Source organism: Podarcis liolepis (genome assembly GCF_965112155.1).
Source record: "Podarcis liolepis genome assembly, chromosome: 6".
Classification (NCBI taxonomy): Eukaryota; Metazoa; Chordata; class Lepidosauria; order Squamata; family Lacertidae; genus Podarcis; species Podarcis liolepis.
Window position 1 is genome coordinate 40,704,271 of NC_139559.1, and position 15,529 is coordinate 40,719,799.

Genomic DNA, 15,529 nt, shown 5'->3' on the forward strand with positions numbered 1-15,529 from the left:
CTGGAACACTCCATACTTTAACATTTTGTTGCGGCTCCTACTTGGCTCAATGTATAAACAAGAAAATTACTGTTTTTCTTAGGGTCCTGTATTAGTTGCATTCACACTATGAATTAAGAGTGGAGTGGGCTAATTCACATTTCCTGCCCTCTAGTTTAATTTCAGCCATTAGGCCATTGATCCTGCAGTGATGCAGTAGGTATTTCGGCTGACTTGCTCAGAAGCAGAAAGTTTGTTCAGTGTAAAACAAGCTTTTAACTCCTGTAATAGAGCCAAAGTAATGACAAACCAAAGGGATAAATAATACTTCTATATGCTTGAAAGCGGGGCTTGGATGGCAGGTTCTTCTGATAAATGCCGCAATGTTTGCTGTGCTCTGTAGCCTTTGGCTGCTCGCGCCCTGGGCAATTAGTGGGAAATCACCATGCTACATTCCCGCGCATGGAGGAGGATGGGGGTTCCCATTCATTTGCAATCCTGTACTCTTGGCTCCTTTGGCTCACCCTAAAAATATATTTCTGGCAGGTTTTCTTGATCAGGTTGTGCTCTTTGAAAAGTGAGTAGTACACTTTGAACTGAAAAGAGGATTTAGGCCTCTTTTTTTAGCACGGAGGTGCGGGGAATTCCTGGAAATGGGGCAAACACCCTCCTCCCCCTTATCTGCATTGCCTGACAGTGTTTGTCAAATGAATTTCACAGAGAAAGGGAAGAATGAAGGTCAGCGGAGCTTGATTTTTGGCAAGCATGCTCCTACAACTTTAAACTGGTAGGCCCCATCACACTCTGCTTTTCTAACCAAAGCCAAAGGTGTGATCTTAGCACATTAGCCCAATAAAGACTCAGGAGTTATAATGGAATACCGGTAGATTTAAGGGCATCATGCTCTGGTTAAGATTTGACCTAAACTCTCTAAAAGGGACGTGGGTGGCGCTGTGGGTTAAACCACAGAGCCTAGGACTTGCTGATCAGAAGGTCAGCGGTTTGAATCCCCGCAGTGGGGTGAGCTCCCATTGCTCGGTCCCTGTCCTGCCAACCTAGCAGTTCGAAAGCATGCCAAAGTGCAAGTAGATAAATGGGGAAGGTAAACGGTGTTTCCGTGTGCTGCTCTGGTTCATCAGAAGCGGCTTAGTCATGCTGGCCACATGACCTGGAAGCTGTACGCTAGCTCCCTCCGCCAATAAAGTGAGATGAGCGCCGCAACCCCAGGGTCGGCCACGACTGGACCTAATGGTCAGGGGTCCCTTTACCTTTTTAAAACTCTCTAAAGCAGGGGTTGTTAACCCAGACCCAGGGGACTGGATTCCCCCCTCCCTCATTTTTTCTTTACCCCACTCTCAGTCAAGACCCCACTGATCGTGGTAACAACAAAAATAGAGGGGAATTAAAGTAGACACAGGGCTGGAGTGGGTGGAAAAAGTTTAAACCTCTTCACCTAGTGACCTGAAGTCTTGGCCTTCTTGTCACAGTGCACTACAGGGCGGCTTATGCCCATGTACTTATGCCACAGCAAATGATAGGGAACATGGGAAGGCTGCCTGGGCCACCTGCCTACTTGCTCTGCTGCCTTGCTCACTCATGCTGCTGGCCTACCTATTTCACTCATTTGTTCTGCCTACCTACTGCTGTCATGCTGCTCACATGGCCACCTACTGGCAGCCATCCAAACTTCAGTGTGATGACTTTTTCTTACAAAATTATTAGAAAGGTAGATAGATAGATGAGGGTTTGTGGGTGGGTGTGGTGGTAGCCAGCCATATTCTACTCAGAATAAACCCATGGCAAGCTGGTCATGCTCATTCATTTCAGTGGGTCTACTCTGGTTAGAACTGCCTACAACCTGTACAGTGGAACCTCGGGTTGTGAACGTGATCCGTGCGGGAGGCACATTTGCAACCCACAGCGTTCGCAACCTGCAGTGCTGCATCTGCGCACGCACGAGTCGGCGCTTCTGCACATGTGCAAAGCGCGATTTAGTGCTTCTGTGCATGCCCGAGCATCAAAACCTGGAAGTAACCCGTTCTGGTACTTCCGGGTTTGACACAGTGCACAATCTAAAATCACGTAACCTTAAGCATCTGTAACCTGATGTACCACTGTAAATGCTTCGCTGTCTCACCTTTGTTTTTTCTGAAAAGAAAACAAGCTCTGTATTTTTTAGCCCTGTGTTGTGTGAAAGGGTTAAAATGTGAGTTTTGTAATTAGACTGACACATGCACTCTGGGGCTGTATGTTATTTTCTTCCTGGTTCCTTGTTGCAGTTGCTGCATCTTCTACGGTGCTGTGGTATAAGAATAACAAGAAAGTTGTCTAATCTCCTGGCTGTATGCCAGGCACATACCACCCCACTGAGCAAGCACACCACAGAAGCACACAGAAAGCACTGCATCACATCTAAGGCAAGGTCAAATCCTACACCTGCCTTTTCAAAAGCAAACAGTCTTGCCAACTTCTATTTTTAAGGCCTAGATTTATTCCGAGCGTGTGACCACAGAGGGTTCGTGTCTGTCATGCAACAAGATGTCAGGAACTGTATTTAACGGAGGCACCTGGCGCCTTCAGAAAGGGGAGAGGAGGTGTGTTACAAGTCGCACACACTCTTCAAAACACTTCAGCTTCACCCATTCAAGCCCCTTCTATAAATCATGATGGCCAAATGGAACCTCCATGTTCAGAAGCAGCATAACACTGATTATCAGATGCTGGAGGCTAACAGTAGGGGATGCTGTTGCACCAACAGCCTGCCTGAAAGCTTCCTGGAAGCGTTTGGTAGACCATTTTTGTTAGCTGGGTACTGGAAGGGCCATCTCAGTGACAGAACATGTGCTTTGCCTGCACGAGGTCCCAGGTTGAACCCCTGGCATCTGCAGGCAAGGATGGGACACTGAAGCTATATAAGACCATCACTTTTCTGCAGCCAAGCAAGCCTGGGTCTGGTAGGTGCCCACATGGGAGACTTCCTGGAATGGGGAACTGCCTGGAAACTCCGTTTGTTTCCATGAAGGAAGAAAAAAGGGGAGCATAAATGTAAGATAATAAATAATAAATACAGTGGTGCCTCGCAAGACGAAATTAATCCGTTCCGCGAGTCTCTTCGTCTAGCGGTTTCTTCGTCTTGCGAAACAACCCTATTAGCAGATTAGCGCTATTAGCGGTTTAGCGGCTATTAAAGGCTTAGCGGCTATTAAAGGCTTAGCGGATTAGCGGCTAAAAGGCTATTAGCGGCTTAGCGGCTTAGAAAAAGGGGAAAGTGGAAAAAAATCGGAACACTCGCAAGACGTTTTCGTCTTGCAAAGCAAGTCCATAGGGAAAATCGTCTTGCGAAGCAGCTCAAAAACGGAAAACCGTTTCGTCTAGCGGGTTTTCCGTCTTGCAAGGCATTCGTCTTGCGGGGCACCACTGTAAAATGTTGAGTGTTAGATGGACCAATAGTATCATTCTAGATAGCTAAACAGAGACAAATTATTTGGCCAAAGCCAGCTGTGAAGGACCAGGATTTTCAGCCAGTTTGTGTTTGCTTTTTTGGTTGTAAAGCTTGGATAATAAAATTGTTGTTTTTTGTTTCAAGAGCACCCTCTACCCCAGGAAGGTCAAAATGACTGTTTAAATTGAAAGGGCAATTTTGGCTCGGAAGGATCTGCACAGGAGGGTCAAAAATTCAACCTAGGAACCTGACAATTAAGGGGAATTAGAAACTTAGCTAGGGATCTGTTCTTTTTCTAACACTTGAAAAGCTGAAGCACTGCAGCAGAAAGCCAGGAGAAAACCAGAAAGGGACCCAGAAGCTGAGCTGAGGGGTGTAAATGGATAAGTATTGGTTTGGCTACAAAAATAGAACGGCGTTATATAACTGGATGTATCTCTTCTTGTTTTAATTTGTTCTAATGGGTAATTACTGAACAGTAAAACTAGCTGTTGTTTTTCCTAAAATGATTTTCTCTATTCATCTTGTTGCCTTACTAAAACCTTACAAAATAAAAAAATTCCTTCCAATAGCACCTTAAAGACCAACTAAGTTAGTTCTTGGTATGAGCTGGTCTTTAAGGTGCTATTGGAAGGAATTTTTTTATTTTGACTATGGCAGACCAACACGGCTACCTATCTACTACTAAAACCTTACAGAAAAACTTATTTTATTTATTGGGGGGGGGGACTTGATCTGCAGGTTTGTTCTTCACCTCATATTACACCATACCCTCCAATATTTCTCTGATGAAAATAGGGACATCCCATTCCATAATGATAATTTTATTATTTATACCCCACACATGTTACTGGGTTACCCCAGCCACTGAGTGGCTTCCAACATATAAAAGCATAATAAAAAATTAAATGGGTATACTTGGAGGGTCTGTTATACCACTCTAGCCTATGCTGAGTGTAGGTTGGGCCAGAGTTAAAAGTCCAGGTAGTTAATGGGTTCTTTAGTAGAGGAAGTCAAATAAAAATAATTTGGTTTCAGCTGCGAAGTTAACAAAGAGGTCTGGCTGGTTTGCTGCCATTCCTGCAGGGTATAGCCATGTCATGTCACATGATGCCAGCCTTCCTACCCACTTGTATTACACTAACATCAGTGTGGGGGTACTATTTTACCCTGGGAGAAGGACTGTGCAGCTCTTCAAAGCTGTCACTTAGCAAAGTGACTTAGCAAAGCAAAACCCCAAAGGAGATCCTAATCGCTGCAAATTCGGATAGTTCTATCAACATCCGTTACCCACGATTGCTCAATGGGCCTCCATGTTCTGTTTACCACTGCATATCAGGCACTAGGGACAAATAACATGAAAAGACCATCACCAGTTTTGTGCCTTGTTTGCGAGCTTCTAGAAGCATTTGGATGGCCCAGAACTCCCCTTCCATCCATACAAGTCACCCATCAGAAAAGTTAGTCCTCGCTTTCCCCCACTCATTACCAGCTGCCTCTCTTTTCCCCTAATCCCCTGAGCCGCCTTTAATCCATGCAGCCAGATCCTTATTTCCTCCCTTCAGAATCAGCTGCCATGACAGGTTTTCCCTTCAATCTTCTAAAATGCAGGCATCCCAGGCCTAGGGTATCTTGTTATCCCATATCTCTGTCTATGCGAGAACAAAGAACAAAAATGAGCAGCAGTTGCCCAGTTAGGAGGCACCCACAAAAATGTTTGCATGCTAATTGATGGGGACAGGCAGGGGGCAAATCCTGTGAACAAGCTTTGTGCTTCTGTGCTGCGCTCTCTCTCTCTCTCTCTCTCTCTGTGTGTGTGTGTGTGTGTGTGTGTGTACCCTTTTCAAAAACCCCACTACACATCCTACACATTGATCTTTAAGGATTTGTTTCCATTTTCTTTCTTTGCCCTTTTTCAAAATGGCGGTGGGTTGGTGTACTGCACAGGTGGTGTTGACAGTCATTTCCTCCAGGCTCTGATAACTTGCTTTCTGAGCTTCACCTGGCTGTTTACCCTTGGTAAACTTCAGACCGCGCAGGAGAGTTTTCGCTTGCAGCTGCTGAGAGACCTTTTCCAACCCCTTCTCAGTGCTGTTCTTTCTGCTTCTCAACCCTGTGGTACCTGTTGACTTTTCAGGCCTCAGCTGCCCTCTGCCATTCAACCCCAGCTCTGACAGGCAGCAGCCACTGCTACATCCGAGATGTCCAATGAGATAACTGCTCACAGAGTGAGAATGCTGTTCTTTTAGCTGCGGAGTGCTCAAGAGCAGGCCTCATGGGAGCTGCAGTTTTGCTAATTGGTGGCTCTCAGAAACACTGCTGCGGGAACATTTTCCCGACTGCACAGCACGGTGTATCTTCAGAGCTGCCGTGCAAAGGAACTCGTGCTCAGTTTCCGGTCCCACTGGTTTCCCGGGACAGCAGGCGCTGCAGATAGAATGAGCTCAGCGTGATGGGGAAGGGAGTGCCATGCATCAGCCACCCAAATTCCCCTCTTTGTGACTGATTTAGGAACAGCAGCTACCGGCACAAAAGGAAATGGTATGAAGCAGGAAGGAAAATGACCGAATCGAGGGGAGGGGAAATGATGGATTTAATGACCGCTCAGATGGTCAAGCCTGAGACAAAGCAATAGGATGGGCGGCAAAGCCGGGGCATTAAGATATGGAGGCCTTTGTGTAATGCTCCATTACTGTGTGCAATTCAGTTTGGCGATGTGCTTCATTATAACCAAGGAGGCCTAACTGCTGACATTGCTTCGCTTTGAAATGTCCTGAAATATAAGACAATACTATATGCAAGTTGATTAATTAAGGGTAATAGATTGCACCATGTAGTGCAGAATCAGAACAGATGGCTCAAAATCATAAGCATCTTCCTATCACACAGAAGTTTCTCTTTGCCCTCTCTTTAAGGTTACTACTTTTTTAACCTAAATTTTGTCCTTCCTTTCTGCCTACTGTGTAGCAGCACATGCAAGATCATTTTCTTCCCTCCCAGAATCCAAGGGGCTCATGTGCTGAATTTCTCCAGGTCAGGAAAGCTGGATCTTGCAGGTGTAAGAGAGTTTCTGCCCCTCCTCTGATAAGATCTCAGATTCCAGGTCTGGGCAGAGCTGAATCCCGACAACATGCTGCTTCTCTACCATATGTAAAGTCACCTGGTAATCTAAAAAGGAGGGATGCACCAGTTGGTGGGCAAGTGGCAACCAGAGTGGTGTGAACTGCTCTTTTTAATGATATTATGTAGTAAAGGTGGAACATGGGAGAGCTCAGCCCCTGCACTTTTTTTTCAGAGCAGAACAAGGATGCCATCTGCCAGAGCACCAGAGTTATTGATGGCCCCTCCGTATTCTGGCTAGTGAATGGAATAAGAAGGCTTTCACATGTTACTGCTGCTTGTGGCAGATTAACATAGAGGATGTCAAATCATGAATAATCTGACCAATTCTGGATACATATTTCCTTTCCTTCAATGGAACTCCTGCTTCACACAACAGCCTTTTAAATTACAACACTTATTTGTGCAAGAATGTTTGTGTTTCTGATTTAAAAGGTTGCATTTCATCAGGCTGAAGACATTTTATTAAAGCTCAATGCGTTTTAAAAGCTGAACCTATGCACTCAGAAACAAACATTGTTGAGTTCAAGAAGCAAAGCATCAGATTTGAGTTAGACAATCATAGTCAACTATGCATGAAATTACTTAATTGGATATCACACTATGTAGTGCTGCTATTTGTGGGGTACATATGAGTCAACATTTTCAGACTCTCCTTTGGGATTATGCCTGTGAGGGAAGGGGTATCATGATGAGCTCCTGCACTTAAAAGTGTGCGCACCGTGGAGATGTTCAAGGAGGGAAATGATTCCATTAAATGGGATCAAAACAAAATGGATGAGATAATGATCTCTTTTCCAGGCTTATGTAACCTGTGGATCAGACAGGTGAGTTTGTTTGTTATAAAGCCTTCTGCTGTCTCCCACCTTCATGTTTTATGAAATCAAAATGTTCTCAATGAATAAATATGGATGGTAATGGGGAGTGAGATGACCTAGATTTTTATTTGGCAGGTGGCTGCTTTGACACCAGATCAACAGCTGCTTGCAGAGGAATCTGGCTTAATGACACAGGATATGAGGATACTTTTATCTAAGCTATGTATAAAATCCCAGTAGAGGGGAAAAACTGAGTTCATAATGGTGCATTTTACATTATCTCTTGCATCTTGTGTAGCAGGTGACTAGCATGTGAGATCACCATGGCTGGGCAGCTGTGTGTTTGTAGATTACAATGTCAGAGGGAACTGTAGTCATTGCCATACTCTGACCTTTCAGATAAGGAAAACACATTCATTCACCCAGTAGTTCCTATATGAAGCTCACAGCATTTGACTGTGTCAGGGGGTTGAGTCAAAGTCCAATAAGTCATTTGTTTTCCTGTCCAAAAACGCATGCTAGAGAAATTATGGATGTGCTTTGGTAGCAAGAGAAAGCATAAAGCAGGGGCTGCCAATGTGATACCCACCACATGACTATAGTTTCCATCAGCCCTGGCCACTACGGCCAGTGGTCAGGGATGTTAAGAGTTGTGGCCCTCTAGATATTACTGGACTACAGATTCTTCACCCTGGCTGATACCTACCAAGCAAAGTTAATAAAGGTTCATTCAAAGTCAGGTCCCAGTTGGATGTAGATCTTAGACCACATGTCATTAGTCATTCGAGCTCTTTGGCTGTCCAAAACGATAGTAGCCAAGGTGAATAGTGGCAGGAAAAATAGACTCTGGTAGATAGCTGGTGCCTGGGAGGACAAATATACTGTAAATATATGATTGTCTCAAGATCCTTATAGGCATAAAACTCAGACTGCTAAATTGGGCCATGGCATAACTGCCCACATCATAGTCTTAGCTTGAGATTGTCAGAGAAGAGAGTTCTGCATGCTGGCCCTTTTTAGTAAGCATAAGGGATTTATTCCTCCCACTACAACCAGGGAATAGAAGCCAGAAATCCTGTGTATTCACACAGAAGAGACATAGAACAGGCAGTGAAAATACTATCAGCTTAGACTTGGAAGAGGTATCTAATAGCCCGTGACAGTAGTTTTCTTGACCCAAGGCATTTGGATCCTAACAACCCAGGTAAAAATCTAACAAAGATTCTTCAGAAATCCCTGGCAGTCTCTTATCTTATTGTATTGATCCCTGCGTATTTGTCCAACAAAGCTGAACAAATCAATATCCTTCTTGGGGAAGGACAAAATTCCCCTTCCTTCACAAATTGTGACTGTTTGAGATCTTTCAAATCCAATACAGTACTACTTTTCCAGTTTGCTTTTTGAAAAATAAATATATAACAGCTATGGAAAATCTTTTGCAATATTGAGCTTTTGAATCTTTTCCACCTGGAATAATTAGGAATGTTTCTTCCCCCTGGAATAAAAGTGTTGATGCAGTTCTGACTTTCCTTTCAAACCCAGAGATTTGAATATGTCAACATTTATCTTCATTGCTTCCTCACAAGCCTGAGTCCTTGGCCTCTGTTAAGCTTGTCAATCAGCTTTAACCATGGTGTTTCCCTCCCTCTCCTGAACCATGACGTAAGATCAGTAACTTAATCGGTGGTTAGCTTTCTAATGTTCTAATATTTCAATTGCATATACAGTGGTACCTCGGGTTAAGAACTTAATTTATTCTGGAGATCCGTTCTTAACCTGAAACTGTTCTTAACCTGAGGTACCACTTTAGCTAATGGGGCTTCCCACTGCCACCGCCACACAATTTCTGTTCTCATCCTGAGGCAAAGTTCTTAACCCGAGGTACTATTTCTGGGTTAGCGGAGTCTGTAACCTGAAGCATCTGTAACCTGAAGCGTCTGTAACCCAAAGTATTGTTAGTAAATTCAGCTCTGATCCTCCGAGCTGATACGGCTCATCTTGGCATGAGCCCAGCAGAGTATTCCCAGAGTCCGCAACGAAAGGATGAGGCAGGTATGGCTACATTGCTAAGCTTTATTTCTAAGCTATGCTGAGAGCATACAACTATACATCTTGTCTCTGTGAGAAGCAGAGAGCAACTCCAACAAAGAAACAACAGAAAGGGAGACGGGATGTGACGTTTACTGGTTTCCTGTTTCCTTTGTTCTGTCGTTTCTTTGTTGGAGTTGCTCTCTGCTTCTCACAGAGACAAGATGTATAGTCTTGTCTCTGTGAGAACAGAAACCAACTCTGTATAGAAACAGAAACCAACAGGTACCACTGTAGGGTAGTATTCAACTCCTAGGGGGGATTCATCAGCAGAAGCCCTGAGTAATGACTTCCACTTGCACAATGGAGCTTTCCTTTCTCTCCTACCCCCATGTCACTTTCCTGCCAAGAGGGGGAAATCCTTCCATCTGACAAACCAAAATCCTTGCCCCGATAGAAAAATCAACTTAGAGCGACATTGAATTTCCCCCATCGTGTTTTTGTTTCTTTGCAGAACCTGGACTGTTGGGAGTAAATGAGTGCAGCTGTGGCGATTTATTGAGTAAAGCAGTCATGGGGGACCGTGTGGCTCCCCAGATGTTGCAGGACTATAAATTCCCAACATCCCAGAGCACCTGCCATGCTGGCTGGAGCTGATAAGAACTGGGGTCCAACAGTCTCTGAAGGGCGATAGGTTTACCAACCCAAACCTAAGCACTTCAGAAAACAGGCCACCAGTTCCCTTTCCGTCTTAGGCAAGCTGCTGTGATGGCTCATAGAATATGGTGCCTGACTCCAGATCAATCTGAGACTCTTGGTGCCTCGTGGGCCCCAGATCTAGGAAGGCGCAAAAAAGACTCATGGGAATACAGGCACAAATGGAGACCCAGCTGATGAAATGTCAAGATGAACAGTTAAGCAGATATGCAAAGCAAGTATGTGTGAGGAGAAGGTAAGGTCTTTGTGAATGTGGCCTTTGGGGACCACTCCTGGCTTGACAGCGCCTCTGGTGTGGGGAAAGAGGTTATTGGAAGAAGGGCATAATTCTGAGGAAGAGAGAAACAATACCCTATTCCTTGGGGGACAAACAGGATATGCCTGTGAGGGTGTGGGCTCAATCTGATAATGAGAAATACAGGGGTGGGTTTGTTACGGGTGTATAGACTGCCTAGTGGTTTGCCTGCCTGGTGTGAAAGCAGCAGATGTCACACTTATCTAGATCTGGAAAGGTTGACAGAATGCTAGAGTGGAACTGGTGGCTACCAATGACATGGGGAACTGCAGCAGTGTGGTCCTAAAAGCAAAATTTAGATTGCAGAAAGCTGAAACCCAGGATCTCCAAGACAACTGTCACTGAAATGCTACCTGTTTCGTATGTAGGGCTAATTAGATAGGCAGAGCTGATTCATGGATGAAATGGTGATGTCAGAAGGAAGGGTTTCAGTTTGGAAGTCAGTGGGGGATGCTTTGGGACACGCTAGGCCTGTAATTTCCTGATTAAGGGAATCAGCCCTGAGTGCTCACTGGAAGGACAGATCCCGAAGCTGAGGCACCAACACTTTGGCCACCTCATGAGAAGAGAGGAGAAGACTCCCTGGAAAAGACCCTGATGTTGGGAAAGATGGAGGGCACAAGGAGAAGGGGATGACAGAGATGGTTGGACAGTGTTCTCGAAGCTACCAGCATAAGTTTGACCAAACTGCGGGAGGCAGTGGAAGACAGGAGAGCCTGGCGTACTCTGGTCCATGGGGTCATGAAGAGTCAGACACGACTAAACGACTAAACAACAACAACAACGCCTGTACAAAAAGGATTGAACTAAATGGAACCAGAGTGATGGAGCTTAACATCGAAAAGCTGGCAAGCAGCATTAAACTTAACCCTCAGAGAAAGCGGGCACATTTCTAATGATCAAAATGGACAGAGCTAGCCCATAGGCATATAGCTGGTCATGAAACCTAAGCAAAGAAGCCAAAGGGCTATAGACAGATAGATGTTTATGTGCCAATGCTTAGTAGCCTCCAAGCCAAGATGGGGATAGAGTGCTTGGTTTGAAGAATGCTATAGGCACAATGGAAGAGTGATGTGGAATGGCAAGAACCAGTGGGATAGTAGTGCCAGTGTTGCACTGTGCATCAGATAGGGCAAAGGTGAATTTAAGTTTCTAAAAGTGTCAAGAAAGGGTGGGGAAAATTAGAGGATGTACCATTTGTAACCTGATTTGAAGCATGCTCACTTTGACATAAATTCCAACACTCAATAGGACTTCATAGCAAATGCAAGTTTTATATAATCAACAAAATTTATACATTGCTTAATTGTAAAAAGTGTCTAATCCTCTTACAACAATATAAAATAGAACATTAAAATTAAATTAAAAAGCTAAATAAGTTTTTCCCTCTGTCGATTAAAATCAACACTAGCTAAAAATAAAACACGTGTAATTTATATGTTTGGATGTTGTTGTTGTTGTTTAGTCGTGTCCGACCCTTCGTGACCCCATGGACCAGAGCACGCCAGGCACTCCTGTCTTCCACTGCCTCCCGCAGTTTGGTCAAACTCATGCTGGTAGCTTCGAGAACACAGTCCAACCATCTCATCCTCTGTCGTCCCCTTCTCCTTGTGCCCTCAATCTTTCCCAATATCAGGGTCTTTTCCAGGGAGTCTTCTCTTCTCATCAGGTGGCCAAAGTATTGGAGCCTCAGCTTCACTATCTGTCCTTCCAGTGAGCACACAGGGCTGATTTCCTTAAGAAAGGATAGGTTTGATCTTCTTGCAGTCCATGGGACTCTCAAGAGTCTCCTCCAGCACCATAATTCAAAAGCATCAATTTTTTGGCGATCAGCCTTCTTTATGGTCCAGCTCTCACTTCCATACATCACTGCTGGGAAAACCATAGCTTTAACTATACGGACCTTTGTTGGCAAGGTGATGTCCGTGCTTTTTAAGCCTATCCCTATTTGGATAGGTTTGCCTAAACAAAAATGTTTTAAGCAGAGATGTCAGTCAGGAGGGAATTCCAAAGTGTAAGTGCTGCTACACTAAAAGATCATTTTCTTACAAATGCAGCTGTAACAGAGCCAGTTCTGCAGATCAAAGTGGCTGAGTGAGCACATTTGGGGTAAATCAATCCCACAAGTAAATTAGTCCCAAGGGTTTTATATACTAATACAACCATTACAAATCTCTAACCAGAGATGTTCAGAGATGTTATATGAGCACAGTGTCTTATTCTTGTCACAATCATGCTGTAGCATTCTGCATTAACAGCAGCTTCTGGATCAAGTGCAAAAGAAGCCCCAAACAGACTATATTGCAGTGAGCAAATTTCTGAAACTCAAAAATGTGGTTGGTTGTAAGGGGGCAGGAATCAGGTAGCATTCCCCCCCCCCACTTGGCATGACTATCGTGCCTATTAGACAACTTCTTGCTTACTGTATTTCACTCTACCTATTTCCTACTCACAACATATTTTCCCATTAGTCCCAAACTTTGAAAAGTCAAGCCCAAGCTCTAGATTCAACACAAAACCCGTTTTTTGGGGGGAGGGGTTGGGGTACTCTGCAGTGATGCATACTATATGATAAATACAAATTTAAATAATTTAATCAGGTGATTTTGCAATTGCATCTAGTTTTGCTTACGCATTTAGTGCCAGATATTCTGAGTAATATGCTTCCCTCTCTAAGCACACTGATTTTGGAGTAACCTTCATTGTACCAAATGGGCCTTTCTTCTAAGTAAGCATACGCAGAGGAAGGCTACATACCTCCTTGTAGTTGAGATATATGAGTCAGGGAAATTGGCTTTGCCAGAATCATAATATAAGGCCTTGAGCAAGTCCCTTCACATTCATTTCCACTGGTAAGGAAACGTAATCAAAACTAGCTCCCTGTTGCAACATTGCTTTGTTGCTGTCTCAGAAGACCTTGAATGAAAGTAGCTGTGCAGAAAGGCAGTTTCAGTTGAGATAGAAAGGCATCACTTGCCTTCTAAATTTCACATTTCCCCATTCTTGACAGCTTCTGAACGATCTCACATTTCTACTAATTAGGTAAAGGTAAAGGTACCCCTGCCTGTACGGGCCAGTCGTGTCCGACTCTAGGGTTGTGCGCTCTTCTCACTTAAGAGGCCGGGAGCCAGCGCTGTCCGAATACACTTCCGGGTCACGTGGCCAGCGTGACGAAGCTGCTCTGGCGAGCCTGCACCAGCGCAGCACACGGAAACGCCATTTACCTTCCCGCTATAAAGCGGTACCTATTTATCTACTTGCACTTAGGGGTGCTTTCGAACTGCTAGGTGGGCAGGAGCTGGGACCGAAAGACAGGAGCTCACCCCACCGCGGGGATTCGAACCGCCGACCATGCGATCGGCAAGTCCTAGGCACTGAGGTTTTACCCACAGCGCCACCCATGTCCCTTCTACTAAATAATAATACACCAGATTTCACCTGTTTTGTTTTTGTTTTATCTTGAAAAGATGGTACTAATTTATCTACTAATTTTTGCAAACCAGGGATGACTTTAAGAGTTAAGCCTTAGCTCATTAGGTTCAGTCCCAGAACTATTTCTAAAGCTTATATGAAGCCTTTTGAACAGTATTCCTTTGAACATACAGTGTCCTCTGTCTTGCCACTGAGAGGCTCATAGGAAATGCCTATGTCTCTGCACCCCTTATTTACAGAGCAATACTACGCATGTTTAGGGAAGCTTTTAATGTTTAATAGATTATTGTATTTTAATATTCTGTTGGAAGCCGCCCAGAGTGGCTGGGGAAACCCAGCCAGATGGGCAGTGTATAAATAAACTATTATTATTATTATTATTATTACTCAGAAGTGTGTCCCACAGAGTGCAGCGAGTCTTACTTCCTATTAAGTGTGATTAGGGCTGCAACCTCAGAAATCTAGTTGTGGTTTTCAACTGAGAACTAAATTAGATATGAAGCTGGATAACCACCATAAGGTTGTCCCACGTCTTTAAAAATATAATAAGAGCACAGCTGTCAACGTTTCCCTTTTCTTGCGAGGAATCCTATTCGGAATAAGGGAATTTTCTTTAAAAAAGATTAACGTTGACAGCTATGAATAGGAGTCGACTGAAAAATAAATAGCCATCTACCGTATGATCCAGCCTAACCCCAGCCGCAGAATGAGATAGCAGAGTGGTAGAACAGACTGCACCACTTCCAAGTGCAGACAGATCGTGCCGATTTTTGGTGGCTCCCTTATGTAAACAAGAGCCTCCCTGCAGTAGAAAACCACCATGTCAAGGAAGCGGATATTTCTTTCCTAGGCTAGATTTCTGCTTGCAGGGAGCTTGCTCGTTGCGCTTACGACAGCAACGGAAAATGTTGCCGCCCACCAGCAGCCTGAGATGGTACAGCCCATTCTACCACTTTCACTCCGCTGTCTGGAGAAAAAAAAAATCCAATATTGCTTAAGCGCCGGATAACATCCTGACTCGCTCGCAGTCCGCAGTTTAGGAAGAAGCCCCTCCGCCCGCCTCGGAGCAGCTGCCGCAACTAACTGCCCAGGAATGCCACGGCTTTTGCAGCGAGCACGTGATTGGCTCCTACCCTGCCAAGCCTGCAGCCTGCCTTGCCCACACAGCAAAGACTTCCCCCCTCCCGCCGAGTCCGCCTCCTTCCCTGCTGCGGTTGGCCGGCGCTGCTACCAATCCGCCGGGGCCGCTCGCACCTGTCATCCGCGTCGACGGCGGCGAGCCAATCGGCGTGTAGGGAGCGGGCGGGCGCCGGGCTCCCATTGGACGCCGCGGCTGTCAACTCCTCGAGCGAGGGGCGGGGGCTTACATGCAAGCTCCGCCTCTTACCTTGCTCTTCTGGCAAGCAGTGCTTTCTCCATCCCCAGTCCAATTGCAATGTAAGCAGTGGCAGCGAGAGGTCGCCGTCGGGGGGCCGGGGGAGCAAGAGAAGGGGCTGGATCCCAGAAGAGGCAAGAAGCCGGGCTCAGGAGGCGGCAGGTAGGCTCCCCTCGCCCCTTTCGTGGGAGTGGATTCCTTGGGCTCAAGACCCCTTGGGCTCCTAAGGGAGGCTTTAAAGGGACAGGGCAAGGGGCTTGGCTTACGACGGAGCCACCTAGTCAGTCCTCTTCCTTGCAACGAGGACTTGTGCTTTGGTGGGG

General features: G+C 45.2%; 1 protein-coding gene across 6 annotated transcripts in view; it reads left to right on the plus strand.

Annotated features, from left to right (window-relative positions):
* The first annotated feature begins 15,177 nt into the window (after positions 1-15,177).
* Positions 15,178-15,529, plus strand: part of SLC41A1 (solute carrier family 41 member 1) — a 38,009-nt gene continuing 37,657 nt past the window's right edge. For 5 of the 6 annotated variants that reach the window (XR_014527485.1, XR_014527486.1, XR_014527487.1 and 2 more), the window contains exon 1: positions 15,178-15,368. The gene's annotated coding sequence lies outside the window, so the exon portion shown is untranslated. The remainder of the gene's footprint in view (positions 15,369-15,529) is intronic. The other variant, XM_083508998.1, reaches the window with a different exon arrangement.